General features: G+C 36.9%; 1 protein-coding gene across 13 annotated transcripts in view; it reads right to left on the reverse strand.

Annotated features, from left to right (window-relative positions):
- The window catches only part of EVI5 (ecotropic viral integration site 5), a 197,574-nt gene that overhangs the window by 163,258 nt on the left and 14,040 nt on the right, over positions 1 to 20,276 (reverse strand). The window contains exon 2 of one of the 13 annotated variants that reach the window (XM_027611558.1): positions 19,633 to 19,705. The exons of 11 other annotated variants lie outside the window; for them this stretch is intronic. The gene's annotated coding sequence lies outside the window, so the exon portion shown is untranslated. Of the gene's footprint in view, positions 1 to 1,597; positions 1,925 to 19,632; positions 19,706 to 20,276 lie in introns of those variants that run through there. One more of the 13 variants, XM_027611569.1, reaches the window with a different exon arrangement.

Raw genomic sequence — 20,276 nt, forward strand, 5'->3', positions numbered from 1 at the left:
GGAAGATGTAAGGAGACCCACGATACCTATCTCCAAACAGCTAAAGAGTATTTTTATAAAAAAGGGACTTTTCTAGAGGAACAAGATTATGATAAACGGTTGAGTTAGTAGAGTGGGAGAGATTCAAGGCACAATTTTCACATAGCTGGAACTATTCAGAAATAGAATGGGATGCCCAAAGAGTAGACATCCCCACCAATGGCTATACTAAAGCAGCTATTAGAAGAGCCAAATGTCAGAAGTTGAAGGTAACTTTCTGTTTTAAGTGGGCAACCAGAATTTAAAAAAACCCTTAAGATCCCACCTGTCTCTTAAGATTAAAGTGAATTACACATATGTCCATAAAGTCATCATAAATTATGCCCATCTCCTAAGCAGATATGTATACAAATGCAGCTGAAAAATAAAATATACAGAAATAATATTCAAACATGGCATTATCACTTCACTAATGAAAAACATAATAGCCATATTTGAATACCTATATAAAACTAAACATTCTTAATGATATGAGTTTACAAAATAAGGTGTTAATAGGCTTTTTAAGGGACTGTATTTTCTAAAAACTAGCATGAAAAGAGCTTCTTGATTGTGAAGTACTTAGATATATAAAAGCTAGAAACTATGACATGCTTTCATGAGCTTTGAGAAGATCTTAAATTTTATGTCATAGGTAAGTGGCTAAAGCATTGTAAATTATTTTCGGATTCAGCATACTCTCAGCTAATCTTAGTTATATACAGCAATTCATACACACAGAAATTAAAATACCAAGGCATACAATCCCACCGAGACTATTTCAGCAAACACTATTCTCCTCATGGGTTGCCCAAGGCTTTTTTTCTCACCTCAGTACATAGATGACTCTCTATCCCTCTGCCCCACCTCCTCCACCTCAACCCAGCAGGATACTTTGATACAAGCAAAGGATAAAGTGGAAAAGGGATTCTAAGGTCACAGTTAAGCAACTCAATATGAGGCTGGAACTTCTAAGACAAAAATTTGATTATAAGTGCTGAAAGGGCCAAAAGTTTTATTAACCTTACAGTACCTCTCATTTTCAGGAACTCATTTTAGAATTTACTTCTCTCGGAAACAGTAGTATAAAAGGGATATGGGGACTCTTACTGTTGAGGGAAGAATCCCCAAGAAAGACAAGCAGGCTACAGTATGGGACCGAAGGAAAAGCAGCAAGGGGCAGATCGTTTAGGCTTCCAGGCAAAAGAAGTCCTCGCCAATGCACAGACCAGCAGCACAGCTCCTCAGGGCAAAAAGCCAGAAAGGAACCAAAGACTAGGAGCCACAGTAGACCACAAAATAGCTTATTGATCTTTTCTACATAATTACAACCACAAATTCAATTATCAAGATGGCACTAATTTGCATCCCCAAATCACAGTAAATAGAAAACCTAACACATAAAATTACAGAAAAATGTTACCCCTTATTAATACCATTAATTTCAGATATGCTTACAACTTTCAAAAATTAATACTTCATATTTCCATTATATAAAAGTTCCTTACTAGAGTTAACTGTAGGAAAGGCAAAAGATGCCTACTATCTGCTTTCATTTATTAAAACAAATTTATCATACCCCTTCTGCACACTGTAGCAACAGGCTTCCATTTAAAGAGTTTGGAATAACGAAGAGCACAATCCTGACATTCTTTCAATTTTGCTGAAATTCAGCTGATATGAGATTCAATCTAGAACTACTGAAGGCTCACTAACTCATCTTCATATGTTAAATACTGAAATATAACCAGAGTATTTAATTGCAGTTGCATTTTAATAAAGTTTAATACTCATAGTTCTAGAAATCCCATAGGACTGATTCATTTTTCATATATCATGACATGTTCTATTTTTCCTTTAACTCTACAGTACTTTTCCAAATCTCCACCCTTTCACCTCTAAATCTTCCCTCATCCTATGGTAAACTGAGGTCATGAAGACATAGTAAATCTGACAATGACATCACAAAGTTCCTGTCTACCTCATAGGGAGGTTATGCATTTATTTTTAAATATGAACATACTTTGAAAAGGTTAAAACCATTATTAAAAATGCTTAGTAATCAGGGGCACCTGGGTGGCTCGGTCAGTTTAGCGTCTGCCTTTGGCTCAGGTCATGATCTGAGGGTCCTGGGATCGGGTCCCACATCGGGCTCCCTGCTCAGCGAAGAGTCTACTTCCCCCTCTCTTCCCTGCTTGTGCTCTCTCTCGCTATCACCTTCACTCTCTCTCAAATAAATAAAATCTTTCAAAAAAAAAAAAATGCTTAGTAATCAGGCACAAATGACCACACATTGTAGGACTCCATTTATATAAAATGTCCAGAATAGGCAAATCCAGAGACAGAAAGTAGATCAGTGGCTTCAAGGACCTAGGGGAATGACTGCTAACGTGCATGGGATTTCTTTTTGGAGTGACAAAAATGTTCTGGGTTTGGATTGTGGTGATGGTTACACAACCTTGTGAATATACTAAATGCCACTGAACTGCACACTTTAAATGAGTGGATGGATTTATGGTATGTGAATTACTATCTCAACTGTAAAAGGGCTTAGTCAACCTCAGGAAACTACATAATATATGATTCCAACCATACCAAAAAGGCAAAACAATGGAGACAGTAGAAAGAGCAATAGTTGCTAGGGGTTGGGAATACAGGAGAGATGAATCCTCTGCCTAGAGCACAGAGGATTTTTAGGATACTAAAAATATTCTGTGTAATACCATCATGATGGATATGTGTCATTACACATTTGACCAAATCCATACAATGCACAACCAACACTAAAAGTGAACCCTAATGTAAACTACGGATTTTGGGTGATTATAACTGTCAATGTAGGTACATCATTGGTAACACATGTACCACTCTGGTGGGGAATGCGTGTTGGGGGGCAGGGAGTATATGGGAAAACTCTGTACTTTCCACTCAATCTTGCTATGATTCTAAAACTGTTCTAAAAAAGTAAAATCTTAATAAAATAATAAAGGTTAGTAGGGAATCTTAGATATTACTACAATATTTGAATAGGATCTCCTTTGAAAAACAATCATGGTTCCTCTATTGCTCTGTATTTTATAGTAAATTATAAGGATGGTTTTAACTCCCAAAAATGACTATTTTTCTTTTTTAATTTTTAATTGTTTTAATTCCAGTGTAGTTAACACACAGTGCTATATTAGTTTCAGGTGTACAATATAGTGATTTAACAATTCTTTATATTAGTGCTTATCAAGACAAGTGTACTCTTAATCCCCTTTACCTATTTCACCCACCCCTCAACCATCTCCCCTCTGGTAACTATCAGTTTGTTCTCTACAGTTAAGAGTCTGTTTTTTGAGGGTGTCAGCTGGTTCACTCAGTAAAGCATGCAACACTCAATCTCACGGTCATGAGTTCAAGCCCCATGTTGGGCACAGAACCCTACTTAAAAAAAAAAAAAAAGCCTGTTTTTTGTTGTCTCCCTTTTTTCCTGTTTGTTTCTTAAATTCCATATATGAGTGAAATCATATGGTATTTGTCTTTCTCTGAGTTATTTTGCTTAGCATTATACTCTCTAGCTCCATCCATGTTGTTGCAAATGGCAAGTTTTCTTTTTATGGCTGAATAATATTATATATATATGTAATATTATGTAAATATGTGCATATACATGTAATTTATATGTGATTTACATTTTACATTTTTACATTAATTACATAATATATGTAAATATATATATATATACACATATATATACATAAATCACCTCTACTTTATCCATTCATCTATCAATGGACACTTGGGCTGCTTCCATAATTTGTCTATTATAAATAATGCTGCAATCAACACAAGGGTACATATATCCTTTTCAGGTAGTGTTTTCGTATTCTTTAGTGCAATTACTGGATCATATGGGAATTCTAATTTTTTGAGGAACCTTCATACTGTTTTCCATAGTGGCTACACCAGTTTGCATTTCCATCCATACTGCAAGAGCGTTCTTTTTCTCCACATCCTTGCTAACACTTGTTTTTTGTGTTTTTGATGTTAGCCACTCTGACAGGTATGAGGTAAAATCTCAGTGTGGTTTTGATTTGCATTTCCCTGATGATGGGTGATGCTGAGCACCTTTCAATTTGTCTGTTGGCCATCTGTATGTCTTCCTTGGAGAAATGTCTGTTCATGTCTTCTGCTCATTTTTAATCTATTACATGTTATTTGGGTGGTAAGTTGTGTAAGTTCTTTATATACTTTGGATATTAACCCTTTATTGGATATGTCATTTGCAAATATCTTCTCCCATTCTGTCAGTTGTCTTTTAGTTTTGGTGTTTGGTTCCTTTGCAGTGCAGAAGTTTTTATTTTTATATAATCCCAATAGTTTATTTTTGCTTTTGTTTCCCTTGCCTCAGGAGACATATCTAGAAAAATACTGCTACAGCCAATGTCAGAGAAATTACTGCCTGTGCTCTCTTCTAGGATTTTTATGGTTTTAGGTCTCACATTTAGATCCTTACTTCTATTTTTGTGTATGTTGTAAGAAAGTGGTCCAGTTTCATTCTTTTCCATGTAGCTGTCTAGTTTTCCCAACATTATTTGCTGAAGAGACTTTTTCTTAACACATATTCTTGCCTCCTTTGTCACGGATTAATTGACCACATAATCATGGGTTTATCTCTGGGCTCTCTATTCTGTTCCATTGTTCTATGTGTCTATATTTTGTGCCAATACCATACTATTTTGATTACTATAACTTTGTAGTATATCTTAAAATCCGGGATTGTGACATGTCTAGCTTTTTCTTTTTCAAGATTGCTGTGGCTATTTGGGGTCTTTTGTGGTTCCAAATTTTAAGACTGTTTATTCTAGTTCTGTGAAAAATGCTGTTGGTATCTTGACAAGAGATTGCACTGTATCTGTAGATTGCTTTGGGTAATATGGACATTTATCAGTATCTTCCAATTCGTGAGTATGGAATGTCTTTCCATGTATCTCATCTTCAGTTTCTTTCATCAATGTTTTATAGTTCTCAGAGTACAGGTTGTTCATCTCCTTGGTTAAATTTATTCCTAAGTATTTTACTATTATTGGTACAATTATAAATGGATTGTTTTCCTAATTTCTCTTTCTGCTGCTTCATTATTCGTGTACAGAAATGCAAAGGATTTCTGAATATTGATCTTATATTCTGCAACCTTACTGAATTTACTTATCAGTTCTGGTAGTTTTTTGGTGGAATCTTTAGGGTTTTCTATATATCATGTCATCTGCAAATAGTGACAGTTTTATTTCTTCCTTACCAATTTGAATGCCTTTTATTCCTTTTTTCATGTCTGATGCTGCAGCTACGACTTCCAGGACTAGACTAAAAAAAAGTGATGAGTGGGGGGTGCCTGCCTGGCTCAGTCAGTAGAGCGTGGAACTCTTTATCTCAGGGTTGTAAGTTCAAGCCCCACACTGAGTCTATTCAAACTTTCTATTTCTTCCTGATTCAGTTTTGGGAGGTTGTAGGTTTCTAGAAATGTATCCATTTCTTCTAGATTGTCCAATATGTTGGCATATAATTTTTCATAATATTTTCTTATAATCCTTTCTATTTCTGTGGTATCAGTTATTTCTTCTCTTTCATTTCTGATGTCTTTCTTTTTTTAATGAATCCAGCTAAAGGCTTATCAGTTTTGTTCAAAGAACTAGCTCCTGGTTTCATTTATCTGTTATACTGGTCTTTGTTTTTTTTCTTTAATCCATTCCATCACCCTGTATCTTTTGATTAGAGCATTAAGTCCATTTACATTCAGAGTAATAATTGATAGCTATGTATTTATTGCCATTTTGCTACTTGCTTTATGGTTGTTTTTTGTAGTTCTCTGTTCCTCTCTTCCCTTGCTCTCTTCTCTCATGATTAGTTGGCTTTCTTTAGTGATATACTTGGGTTCCTTTCTCTTCTTTTTTTTCATACCTAATACTGGTTTTTAATTTGTGGTTACCATTCAGTTTGTATATAACATCTTCTGCATATAGCAGTCTATATTAAGTTGATGACCACTTAAGTTTGAACCCATTCTTTACTCTTCTCCCTCCCAACCCCCACGTTTTAGGTATATGGTGTCATACTTTCATTTTGTGAATCCCTTGACTGATTTTTACAGATATACTTATCTTTACTGCTTTTGTGCTTCCTACTTTTCTTACTTACTTATGGTCTTTCCTTTCCACTCAGAGAGTCCCGTTTAACATTTCTTGTACAGCTGGTTTAGTGGTCAGGAACTCCCTTAGCTTTTGTTTGGGAAACTCCTGATCTCTCCTTCTATTCTAAATGATAGCTTTGCTGGATAGAGTATTCTTGGCTGCAGATTTTCTCCTTTCAGCACTTTTTTTTTTTAATCAGACTGGGTTTTTTTTATTTCAATACATATTATTTTTTTTAAAGATTGTTTATTTGACAGAGGGAGACAAAGCGAGAGAAGGAACACAAGCAGGGGGGTAGGAGAGGGAGAAGCAGGCTTCCTGCTGAGCAGGGAGCCCGATGCAGGGCTCAGGGCTTGATCCCAGGACCCTGGGATCATGACCTGAGCCGAAGGCAGACGCTTAACGAATGACTGAGCCACCCAGGTGCCCCTTCCTTTCAGCACTTTGAATATATCGAGGCACTTCCATCTGGCTTGCAAAGTTTTTTCTGAAAAATCTGCTGATAGTATTATGGGGTTTCCCTTGTATGTAACTGTTTTCTTTTGCAAATTTTAAATCTATCATTACTTTTTGCCATTTTCAGTATTACGTGTCTTGGTTTGGACCTCCTTGGATTGATTTTTAACTGCCTCAACCAATAATGTATATCAAAAATGATTACTAAGACTCACTTTTGGAACCCAGCCACCAAGGTGTTGAGAAACCTAAACTAGCCCACACAGGGACCACAAGGAGAAGTCAAGTACAGGCATTCTGGCTAATAGCGGGGGTCCCAGTATCAGCCACTGGACAGGAATGTGAATACACCATCAAATGATTCTAGACCCCAGATAAAGAATCAACCTCAGCCTCTGAGTCTTCCCAGCTTCTCTGCTTCACAGGCATTTTGAAGCAGAGACAAGCCCTTCTCCTAATGCTCTGTCCAAATTCCTGACCCACAGAAACCATGGACATACTAAAGCAATTATTTTAAGCCATTAAGTTTTATGGTGGTTTGTTATACAGCTATAGTACCTGGAACAATATATTATCTCACAAAATTAAAATATTTAACAATACTTGAAATGAAATGAAACCACGAAATTAAAGTATAAATTATTAGTAAAGACATCATTCTGAACTTGTTTTTGAGGGCATCGAGGGCTCACACAGTTGAGAAACAACATCTTTTTACATACCTGTAGGGTGATAAAAGTAGATACAAGACAGTACACTAAGAAAATATAAGTAGACATTAGAACCAGAGAAGTAGATTAATGCTTCAGAGGCCTGAGAGAACAGCATTTAATTCAGTTAGGAAAATTTATCACTGATTTGTGGCTCAGAGTCAAATGCATTTAAACCACATCATTACTTTTCCACTGCTATTAAAATGGCATTTTGATTAGCATGCTAAAGCAATGCCAAGAAATAAGAATTTCAAGGAAGCCTTTTGTTTAACAAGTAGGCTGTTTAACAAGTAGCCTTTTGTTTAACAAGTAGGCTATTTTCTTAAGTAAGAATCTTATTTTGGGGGGCATGTGGGTGGCTCAGTCAGTTAAGTGTCTGCCTTCGACTCAGGTCACGATCCGAGGGTCCTGGGATCAAGCCCCACATGGGGCTCTCTGCTCAGTGGGGAGCCTGCTTCTCCCTCTCCCTCTGCCTGCTGCTTTGCCTACTTGTGCCCTTTCCCTCTGACAAATAAATAAAATTAAAAAAAAAAAAATCTTGTTTCCTGAGTGATACAGGATATAATTTGAAGACTTTATTATAAATATCTATATTTTCACTACGAGACTAAAATAAAGTAGAAACATTTCAGTAAAGATATACAAAAGAGCTTAGTTCAATGGCAAAGCAGTTTGTAATTAAATTTACATTTTAAAAACTTGGGTCACAGCTATAAAAAGGAATGCAGTACTGACACATTCTTTAACATGGATAATCTTGAAAACGTTATGCTAAGTCAAAGAAGCCAGTCACGAAATACCACATATGATTCCATTTATAAGAAATGTCCAGAATAGGCATTATCTATAGACAAAAAGTTGATTACTGATTGCTTAGGTCTGTGGAAGTGGAGGGACAGGGAGCTATAAAGGGTTCAAGGTTTCTTTTTGAGGTAATGAAAAACCACTGACTTGTATACTTTACATGGGAAATTGTATAGTATGTGAATTATATATCAAGGAAGCTTTTAAAAATTTAGGTATGAAAAAATTTCTCCATAAAATAACAGAGCAGATTACAATGCAGGGAGTCCTTGACAACTCTCTTCAACTCTAATCAAATTTGTGTTTTTGAACATGCCCACTTCAAAACCCTCTGATCTGCTCCCTTCTGGACTGGTTGCTGTCTGCTCCTGGTGCTCAACTGTCACCTGGGGGTCTCCCTTCACTGTGTTCCAGGTATTTCCTTCACCTCTCTTTGGGTCGGATAATGTTTCCTAAAACCCTTGTCTTTCTTTTTCTTGATACATTCTCTCATTTTGGTGGGATACCTCCTCTCATAGTTTCCTGAAAGGTAAATTTAAGACACTGCCTATGTGAAAATATCTGTATTCTACTGTAACACTTGAAAATCTGGCTGCATTATAAACCAAATGAGGAACAATTTTCCCTCAATTTTTGAAGATATTGCCTCCAGTTGTCTTTTACCTTCCATTATTTGTGTTGAGTCTGAAACCACTCTAATTATGTTAATTATCCTATTTCCCTTCACCTCCGGGAAATTCTCCCTCTTCTCTCTGGTCCCTTAATTGTTAAAGTTTGCAATGAAATGCCTTGATGCAAATATCTTTTTATTTTATTTTAGTTAGCACTTTGATGGGCTCTTTTAACTTAGAAACTCATGTCCTTCAGTTCTGGGAAGTTTTCCTGATTTATTTCTTTGATGATATACTCCTTAGATTTCCTCTTTCTTAAATTCTTATTATTCAACTATTATATTTCTTGGGCTGGCTTTCTGATTCTACCTTTCCTCCCAATTTAATCACTACTTTCCACAAGTGCTCATCTCACACAGCCTTACTTGATATTGTTACCATGCAGGACCCCTCAGTGGTTGAGCACTGGGCTTTCACATTAGAGAACTGGTTTAACTCCAGCATCTCTAATTACTGCTGATATTAAGCCTCAGCTTCTTATTTGTAAAATAGAGATAATAATAATAAAATGTACACAAAGTATTTGGCATATACCTAGCATTCAAACGCAGCTATTTTCCTACTATCATTTTTTCTTCTCTTATTCTCTTCTCCTGGCTTTTCTAACATGTTCTTAGGGTTTTCCTTCTATTTCTCAGGAATCTTCTTTGTTGGATCCTTTCTATGCTTTATCAGATATTGTCCTCCACAAATCTATCTTTGGCCACTTCTTTTTTTTATTCTAGGCTGGATCAATATGAACTCCATACCAGGTTCTAGTCATCTCTACCACTTACTAGCTGTGGGACCTTAGGCAATTTATTTAACAAACTGATGCCTCAATCCCTCATCTGAAAAAAGTGGATTAATAAGCATATCAATTGGGGCGCCTGGGTGGCTCAATGGGTTAAGTGTCTGCCTTGGCTCAGATCAAGATCCCAGGGTCCTGGGATAGAGCCCGCCCCCCCCCACCCCCCGGGGGTACGCACGCACTCTCTCTCTCTCTCTCTCTCTCACTCACTCTCTCAAATGAATAAAATCTTAAAAAAAAAAGCCTATCAATCCCCTATGCTTTGCATGAAAATTAAACATTTTATGACACTTAGAACACTACCTAGCATAGTAAGCACTCAAACGTTTGCCATTATTACATTACGACTACCTCTGCTGCTGCTGCTGCTGCTGCTGCTACTACTAGGATTACCATTAAAAAGGCCCATCCACGTGCTCCTAACAGATCTCCTAAGCTTCTTCAGAGATGTAAACTAGAACTATACATTTCAAAATTATATTTGGAATCTTGCTTGTTTCTTGTCCCCATCTCTAACAGTTTACAAAGAATTATCTTCCTACTCCTCCTCCAGACCTGTTGTTATTGATGGTCTCATGATCAGTATATTACCAACTATGTTAGTCACCCTTTGTTTTCTTTTTATTTGGGGGGGAGGGGTCCGACAGCAAAACAAAGTTTACTGAGTGATAGTAAAGCGACAGCATGAAGCTCCCGAAGAGGGAGGGGACCCAAGAGGGTTGCCCTCACCCTTTGTTTTCTTTTTTTTTTTTAAGATTTTATTTATTGATTTGACAGAGATAGAGAAAGAACACAAGTAGGCAGAGTGGCAGGCGGAGGGAGAGGGAGAAGCAGGCTCTCCGCTGAGCAGGGAGCCAGACACGGGGCTCCATCCCAAGACCCCAGGATCATGACCTGAGCCGAAGGCAGCTCTGCTTAACCAACTGAGCCACCCAGGCGCCCCACACCCTTTGTTTTCTTATATACAGATGCACAGCTGTGTAACTACTGAAGGAAAAATAAAAATCAAAACTGATCTTTGTGACAAGCATCCTTCCTATAGAGGTAATTTCTTAAAGAACTTCACTCATAACTTAAGCAAGAGATACCTGAATACTGACTAGCATAATGAGCCGTATTCTGATAACCTCAGGACTTTAAGGAATTGCCAAGAAAAATATACTGCCAAAACTGAAGGAACGGGTTCATTTACAAGTATTTTAGCACCTGTTACTTCTGAAGTCTGATACTATTTAAAATACCTAACTATCCCTACAAAAAAAAGGAATAGTATAGAAAAAAACTGAAGGAAAGGAATAGAGGTAATGCTTTTTAAAGATTATTTACAAAACATGACAACTTTCAAAACTCTAGGTGATATAATACATGAGTAGTGTGTCAAACTATTAGATGCAAAGTTTGAAGAACACACTGAAATGCAGGCTAAATTCACAGATTTTGCTTCATCCAATTAAATCTTAATTTCCAGGCATATACAACCAATTTCTTCAGCTTTTCTGCATATAAACAAAATTGGTACAACCCTTTATAGTTTATAAAATAGTTTCACATAGTTGATCCTTAAAACAGATCTGAGAAGAAGACAGTCCAGTGTTACTCATTTGACAAGTATTTATTTATTCAGAACCTACTCTGAAAGAGTACTTTACTGGGTGTTGAATACATAGGAACATATAGTCATATACAAAATAGACACGTTCTTTCTCAGGGAGCTAGTTAAAAAGTAAAAGACTGAACAAATGCAGAGAAAGATGTATGACCTAAGGACAACCAACAGTAACTTAATCTGATAGAGTGGTTAAGGACTGTCTTTCTCAAGAGGCAATATTCAACTTAAGATCTAGAAGATGAGCAAGAAGCAGTCAGCTGTGCAAAGAGCTAGGCAAAAAAAGGGGGGGTGGGGGGCGGGGGGCTGGCATGTACAAAGGCCATGAGGAATTTAAAAGCTTGGTGGGTTAGAGAAGGGCTGCCCAATACAAATACAAGGTGAACCACAAATACAAACCACATTAGTTATTTTAAATTTTCTAGAAGCTATACTTTAGAAAGTAAAAAGAAAGTGAAGTTATATTTCTTATTTAATGCAAACATATCCAAAACATTATTTCAACAGATAATATTTAATAAAACATTTTACGTTCTTTCTTTAATACTAAGTCTGAAATTCAGTGTATATTTTACACTTATAGCACATCTCAATTCAGACTAGCTACAGTTCAAATGTACAATAGTTACATGTGGCTAGTGGCCTCCATATTGAACAACACAGGTTAGAAAAACTAAGAGGAGACCATAATGGCTAACACATAGTAATTTAAAGGGAAATGTAGAAAGATGAAAAGTCAACCGATGCCCCATCATAAGGGTCTTACAGGAAAGAAATATGGAATCTGTTTGGAGTACAAATGGAAGTCACGAGGGTTTTAAACATGCAAAGAAAAATTTAATCTTTTCTGTTTTATAAAAAAGAGTACTCTGGGACACCTGGGTGGCTCAGTCGGTTAAGCGTCTGCCTTCGGCTCAGGTCATGATCCCAGGGTCCTGGATCAAGTCCTGCATTGGGCTCCTTGCTCAGCAGGGAGCTTGCTTCTCCCTCTGCCTGCAGCTCCCTCTGCATCGCTCTCTCTCTCTCTCTCTCTCTGACAAATAAAATAAAATAAAAGAGTACTCTTCTCTTTAAACAACAAATTACAGAGAATAAAAGCAGAAGTAGGGAGACTAGGCAGAGGACTTATAGAAGTCGAGGTGAGAAATAAAGGTTTAGGCTATGGTGGGGGCAGGAGAGAAAAAGAAAATAGATGCATGCAAGAAAGTCAAAACAAATTAACTTTTTGATTAAGTGAATGTAGCGAATGAGGGAGAAAGAAAAATCATGAGTGTAATCTACTCCCACTTGAGCAACCAGTTGTGCAATTTCTGTGACTGAAGGAACTAGCATTCTGTTGTTATCTGGCAGGGGATGCTGGAGTTGATGGAACGGAATCAAGAATTTTTCCAAATAGAAAATGAGTTCAGGGGCGCCTGGATGGCTCAGTCGTTAAGCGTCTTCCTTCGGCTCAGGACATGGTCCCAGGGTCCTGGGATCCAGCCCCACATCGGGCTCCCTGCTCCACGGAAAGCCTGCGTCTCCCTCTCCCATTCCCCCTGCTCGTGTTCCCTCTCTCGCTGTGTCTCTGTCAAATAAATAAATAAAATCTTTAAAAAAGAATAAAATAAATAAAATAAAAAATAAAAAGAAAATGAGTTCAGAGAGGCTCACACTTACTAATAAATACTAAAAGTAAGACTCAAACCCAGATATTCTAAAATTAGATATAATACCCTCTTGCTGGTAATATATTACCTTTCCATAATTCAAAAACAAAAATAATCCATTAGGTTGTGGGTAAGTAATGCCTCCTGTACATACACCAGTGAAGTCCTCAATTAAAAGGGTTACAAGTCTTTTATAATTCTTTCATATTTTGAAAAATGAAAAGAAAAAATTGGATTTAGTTAATATCCCTAGGAATCTAAAATTAAAATCTACAGATAACATTCTCTAACCCAAGCTCCAAAGAACAACAGCAAAGTAGAAGTCAAATATCACAGTGCCTGGGTGCCTCGGTTAAGGGACAGACTCTTTTTTTTTTTTTTAAAAAGATTGATTGATTGATTGATTGATTGATTTTGACAGAGAGAGAGAGCACAAGCAGGGGCAGCAGCAGAGGGAGACAGAGAAGCAGGCTCCCTGCTGAGCATGGAGCCTGATGTGGGCCTCGATCCCAGGACCCTGGGATCATGACCTGACCTGAAGGCAGCTGCTTAACCGACTGAGCCACCCAGGCGCCCCAGGACAGACTCTTGATTTCGGCTCAGATCGTGATCTTAGGACTGTGATAAGGGACTGTACATGGGGCTCTGCATGGAGCCTGCTTAAGATTCTCTCTCCTTCTCCCTCTGTCCCTCCCTCACCCTCTCTCTCCCTCTCTTAAAAAAAAAAAAAAAAAAAAAAAAAAGCAGCCAAATACCATGACTTCAAAATCAGTGCCAAACCCCTACAGCCAAAGTAGCAGTAGGAGTTCAGAAGCTGACCATAACTACTTTTCAGAAGAAACAAGGTGGTCCTTACATGCTATCTGACAATGACTCAAAAATCTGGCTACCTCAGCTTCAGGAATTTAATATTCCCTCTAAGTTCTTTACTTCCAATACAACTCTATCAATTTCACTCAACAAATACTTAGTAAGGGTAAGTAAGGGGCAGGCATTGTACAGGGTGATGAGTAAGACACACAGCTCCTGTCCTGTCCTATCCTCAAGTACCTCATCACTAATGGAGTGTGAGGAGACAAACATGGAAACAATTACAATACAATATGACAAATGCCACAAAAAAGTATATACAGTTGACCCTTGAGCAACACAGGGGCTAGGGGTGCCAAACCTCCCACTCCCTGTGCAGGCAAAAATCCATTTACAATTGACCCTTTAACAACGCAGATTTGTGGGTGCACTTTCTACACACTTTTTACAATACAGTACGATATATGTATTTTCTCTTATGACTTTCTTAATCTCATCTTTTATCCAGCTTACTTTATGTAGTATATAATATATATAACATACAAAATATGTTAATCAACTGTTTATGTTAACAGTAAGGCTTCCTCCAGTCAACATTAGGCTATCAGTAGTTAAGTTTTTGGGGAGTCAAAAGTAATACATGGATTTTCAACAGTGCAGGGGTTCCGCACTCCGTAGCCCCCATGTTGTGGAAGGGTCAACTATACTGTCATTCTTTCTGGCCACCCAACATCTGAATCCCCATTAGTGTTCTAGGATTTCCCACCTAGGTCTAAAAAGTACCATACACTCATTCTCCTGGTCTCCCTTGAAAATAATTCACAAGGATGGGACCAAGATTCCCACATCTTTCATCCGTTACCCTCAAATCTAGTAGCTTAATACACCAAATATTATCTCACAGTTTCTGCACGTCAGGAATTAAGCTATAGTTTAACTGAGTGATCCTACTCAGGATCTATCATAAAGTTGCAGACAAGATCTTGGCCAGTGCTATCATCTTTGAAGGTTTGACTGCGGCTGGAAGATCTGCTTCAAGATGTCTCCTGCGCATGGTTATTGGCAGAAGGCTTCAGTTCCTCACATGAGAACCTCTCTAGAAAGCTGATGAGTATCCTCACAACATGGCAGCTGGCTTCCCCCAGAACAAATGAGCAAAACAGAAGATGTAATAACTTATATGACCTTGTATCATAAGTCACACTCTTTCATTTTTGCAATAACCTAATTATTCCACAAGTCAGTTCTATTTAGTGTGGAAGGAAACTATATAGAATGTAAATCAGGAGGTGGGGTTATCAGGAACCATGCTAACTACCTTACATAACATATTATGGCTGTATATTGTATTGTTTATAAATACATACATATTCATGAGTGTAAAAATGTTATGTTTGGAAGGGGAGGGGGCACTATGGTTACAAGTGCATTTCTAATGTTTTGTTAAGGTGGGTGGTGGGAATATAGACATTTATTATACTTTTCCTTGTACCTTCTGAGTTTGAAATATTTCATTATAAAAAAATCAATGCTCTGCATAAAGTAAATGAATATCTTCAAACACATTATTGTGAGCACATACATTAGTAGAGCTGTTTTGAAGAACTATTTGGAAGTATATATAACAAAATTTACATATACATAAGCTGACTCAGGAATCTGTCCAAAAGAATTATTTGCCCAAATAAATAAACAAGGACGTATGTACTAAAATTAATCACAGAACTATTTCTAACAGCAAACAACTAGTGATAACCCCAATGCCCATCAAAGAATGAGCAAATAAGTTATGACACCACCATACAACAGAATGCAGCCATTAAAAAAAGTGAAATTCCCACTATGATGGAACCAATCAGTTTTTGGTGAAGAATAGTATATGCAGTATAATTTCATTTTTTGATGGGCTACATATCAAACTATTTACAACTACCTCAAGAGAGTGAAAGTTTAGCAAGGAAAATAAAAGCAGAGAAAGAAAACTTTCCTTTTGTGCTTTAAAGACCTCCATTCTCAAAAATTGTTTACTATCCTCTATAGGCATACCTCAGAGATATTATGGGTTCAGTTCCAGACTACTGCATTAAAGTGAATGCTGTAATAAAGAGTCAAATGAATTTTTTGGTTTCCCAGTGCATATAAAAGTTGTTTACACTATAATTGTAGTCTATTAAGTGTGTAAAAGCATGTCTGAGAAAACAATGCATATACTTAATTAAAAAATATTTTATTGCTCACCATCATCTGAACTTTAGGCAAGTTGTAATCACTGATCACAGATCACTATGACAAATATAATGAAAAGGTTTGAAATACTGTGACAATCACCAAAATGTGACAGATACACGAAGTAATAAGCAAATGCTACTGGAAAAATGGTGCCAATAGACTTGCTTAGCCAGGGTTACCACAAACCTTCAATTTGTAAAAAACAGTACCTGCAAGCACAATGAAGCAAAGCACAATAAAATGAGGCATGCCTATACTTTTGTAATTTCTGTGGTCATTTTGGTTTTGTGTTAAATAGACTTTATTTTTTAGAATAGTTTTAGGTTCACAGCAAAACTGAGCAGAAGGTACAGAGATTTCCCAAATACCCCTTGTGCTTACACATACATAGCCTCCAATACCAACATACCCCACCAGATAGAATATTTGCTACCACTGATGAAACGAATGACACACCGTTATCACCCAAAGTCCATCACTTACATTAAGGTACACTTTTGGCGTTGTACATTCTACAGTTTTGGGGAGATGTGTAATGACAAGTATTCATCATCATAATACCATACAGAGTAGCTGTACTGCCCTAAAAACCCTCTGTGCTCTGCCTCCCCTCCCCTCAACTCCTGGCAACCACTGATCTATTCACTGTCTCCAGAGTTTCACCTTTTTCAGAATGTCATATAAATGTGTCTTGTGTCTAACCTTTTCAGACTGGCTTCTTTCACTTAGAAATAAGCATTTAATGGGAGCCTGGGTGGCTCAGTTAAGTGTCTGACTCCTGATCTCAGGGCTGAGTTCAAACCCTGCACTGGGCTCCATGCTGGGTGTGGAGCCCACTAAAAAAAAAAAAAGTAAAGGAAGGAATGGGGAATTTAAGTATCCTGCATGTCTTTTTATGGCTTGATGGCTCATTCTGTCTTAGCACTGAATATTATTCCACTGTCTTGATGTACCAATTTCTTTATCCATTCAACTACTGAAAGATATCTTGGTTGAGTTCAAGTTTTAGCAATTAGGAATAAAGCAGGTTTTTGTGTGGACATAAGTTTTTCAAATTTAGGTAGGTAAGTACCGAGAAGCATGACTTCTGAATTGCATTCATATAAACTTCTGAATTTAGTTTTATAAGAAACTGCCAAACTGTATTCCAAACTGAGTGTAGCATTTTGCATTCCCACCAACAATGAATGAGAGTTCCTGTGGCTCTACATCCTTACCAGCATTTGGTGTTTTCAGTGTTCTAGATTTTGGCCATTCATTCCACTAGGAGTATAGTGGTATCTCATCATTGTTTTAATCTGCATTTCCCTTATGACACATTATGTGGAGCATCTTTTCATGTGCTTATTTGCCATTTGTAGATCTTATTTAGTGAGGTATCTGCTAAGATCTTTGGTCTATTTTTAAATCATGTTGTGCTCTCAATGTTGAGTTTTAAAAGTTCTCTGAATATTGTGGATAACAGTATGCTATCAGATATGTCTTCTGAAAATATTTTCTCCCAGTCTGTAGCTTGGGAGACATTTTTAATTTTAATGAAGTCCAGGTATCAATTCTTTTATGGATCACGTCTTTGATGTTGCATCTAATAAGTCATCACCAGCCCAAGGTCACCTAGATTTTCTACTGTTATCTCCTAGGAGTTTTATAGTTTTGCATTTTACATTTTTGTGTTGGATCCATTTCGAATTAATTTTTGTGAAGGATGTAAAGTCTATACCTAGATTCATTTTTGTGCAGGCAGAAGCCTAATTGATCCAGCACCATGTGTTGAAAAGATAGTCTTTTATGCATTGTATTGCCTTTGCTCCTTTGTTGAAAATCAGTTGACTACATTTATATGGGTCTATTTCTGGGCTTTCCATTTGTCTATTCTTTCACCAATATCCTATTGTCTTGATTATTGTAGCTTAAGAATGTATCTTGAAGTCAAGTAGTATCAGTCTTCCACCTTTCTTCTTCTCCTTCAAAACTGTTGACTATTCTGGGTCTTCTGCATCTCCATATCAATTTTAGAGTCATTTTGTCAATAGCCACAAAATAATTTGCTGGGAATTTGACTGGCATTGTATTGAATCTACATAGTTGGGAAGAACTGACTTTTTTATATATTGAGTATGCCTATCTATAAACATGGAATAACTCTCCATTTATTTAGTTCTTTGATTTCATTCACCAGAGTTTTATAGTTTTCTTCACACAGACCTTGTACCTATTTCATTAATTTATGTCAGACCTCAAACAGATTTCATTAGATTTATATATAAGTATTTCATTTTTTGAGATGTTACTTTAAGTGGTATTGTGTTTTTAATTTCAAATCCCACTTGTTCATTCCTATATACATAAGAAATCAGTTGACTTTGTGTGTTGACATTTTTTCCTGTAACTCTACAAACAGTCTCTTACTTACAATGGCTTGATTTACAATTTTTCAACTTTCTAACGGTGTGAAAGTGATACACATTCAGTAGAAACTGTATTTTGAATTCTAAATTTTGATCTTTTCCCAGGCTACCAACATATGGTACAAATGCTCTTGTGAAGCTGGGCAGTGGCAGTAAGTCCCAGCTGCCCGTCATACGAACATAAGTAACAACAACTGATAAACTTAAAACCATTCAATACCCATACAACTATTCTGTTTTTCATTTTCACTGCAGTATTCAATAAATTACATGAAATCTTCAACACTTTATTATAAAATAGGCTTTGTGTCATTATGCATATGTTAAATCTTTTGCGGTTGTCCCACAGTTACTGAATATTGTTCCATTTTTCCATCTTTTTTCTTTCCTTTCCAGTTTTAGCAGTTTCTATTGATATCCTCACGCTCAGAGATTCTTTCCTCAGCCATCAGTAGTCCAGTCTACTAATAAGCCCACCAAATGGTTACCACGTGTTTTCTGTTACAATACTACAATGTCTTTGATCTCTAGCATTTCTTTTTGGTGCTTTCTTAGAATTTCGATCTCTCTTCTAACATTGCCCATCTTTTCTTATATGCTGTCTACTTTATCCATTTAGAGCCCTTAGCATTTTTATCATAGTTATTTTAAATTATTTCTTGGTGTGATAATTCCAATATCCCTGCCATATCTAAGTCTAGATCTGATGTTTGCTCTAGCTCTTCAAACTGTGCTTTTTGTCTCTTAGTATGTCTTGTAATTTTTCTTGATAGTTGGATATGATGTACCAGGTAAAAAGAATTGTTGTAAACTGGCTTTCATTAATATGGTGGGAAGAGAAATACAGCAAAATTAAAACCTGTTCTGACCAAAGAGAAGGACAAGTCTATAGATATCCAAGCTCTTCCACCTACATCTTATTTTTTAAATTATTTACACTGCTAGTCTGAAATTGATTATTTCAAGCATCTCAAGTTTCACCATAAGTTTCATAGGAATCCATAAATTCACAGAGAAATTGGCAGGTAGGTGAATGAGAGGATATTGTATTTCTGGGATCATTACTTAAACTACAACTCTGCTTATACAGTATTACAAATCCCAGAGCTCACCAACATCTAGCACCATGCTTTTTTAGTAGGTTTTTGTATAAGTGCTTGTAATGCCAAATGGATCCAGGGAGGTTTTTTCTTATTTGCTTCCAAGATAAACAGCAATGTATCCAACTTAGAAGTACATTCTAAAATGTTTGCTCAAATTTCAAAATAGTCTATGTCAATGTAAACATAAAAAATCATTAACTTTTACCTGTATACATTGTTACTTCTCTCATTCTTCAAAGTTCTGGCGATTCTGAGCCCATGAAAAACTTGATATTCAACTGAATAAATGTGTGAAAAGAAAAAAAAATTATTTATACTCAACCTTGTTCCAGTAGGATTTAAGGCTGGTACAAATGTAATATACATCTTCAATTTTTAAGCAGGTTATAACAAAGTATTTTTCCAGGGGCTCAGTCGGTTAAGTGTCCAACTCTCGATTTCGGCTCAGGTCATGATCTAGGGGTCCTCAGATCAAGCCCTGTGTTGGGCTCCATGCTCAGTGCAGAGTTTGCTTGGGATTCTCTCTCCCCTTACCTCTGCGCCGCCCCCCCCCCCCCCCCCGGCTGGATTCTCCATCTCTCTCTAAAATAAATAAAATCTTTATTTTTTTTAAAGATTTTATTTATTTATTTGACAGAGAGAGAGACAGTGAGAGAGGGAACACAAGCAGGGGGAGTGGGAGAGGGAGAAGCAGGCTCTCCGCTGAGCAAGGAGCCCGATGTGAGACTCGATCCCAGGACCCTAGGATCATGATCTGAGCCGAAGGCAGAAACTTAACCAACTGAGCCACCCAGGCATCCCTAAAATAAAATCTTTAAAAAAAATAAAAATCAGGGGCACCTGGGTGGC

The sequence above is a fragment of the Zalophus californianus genome, chromosome 4, assembly GCF_009762305.2.
Source record: "Zalophus californianus isolate mZalCal1 chromosome 4, mZalCal1.pri.v2, whole genome shotgun sequence".
NCBI classification, from domain to species: Eukaryota; Metazoa; Chordata; class Mammalia; order Carnivora; family Otariidae; genus Zalophus; species Zalophus californianus.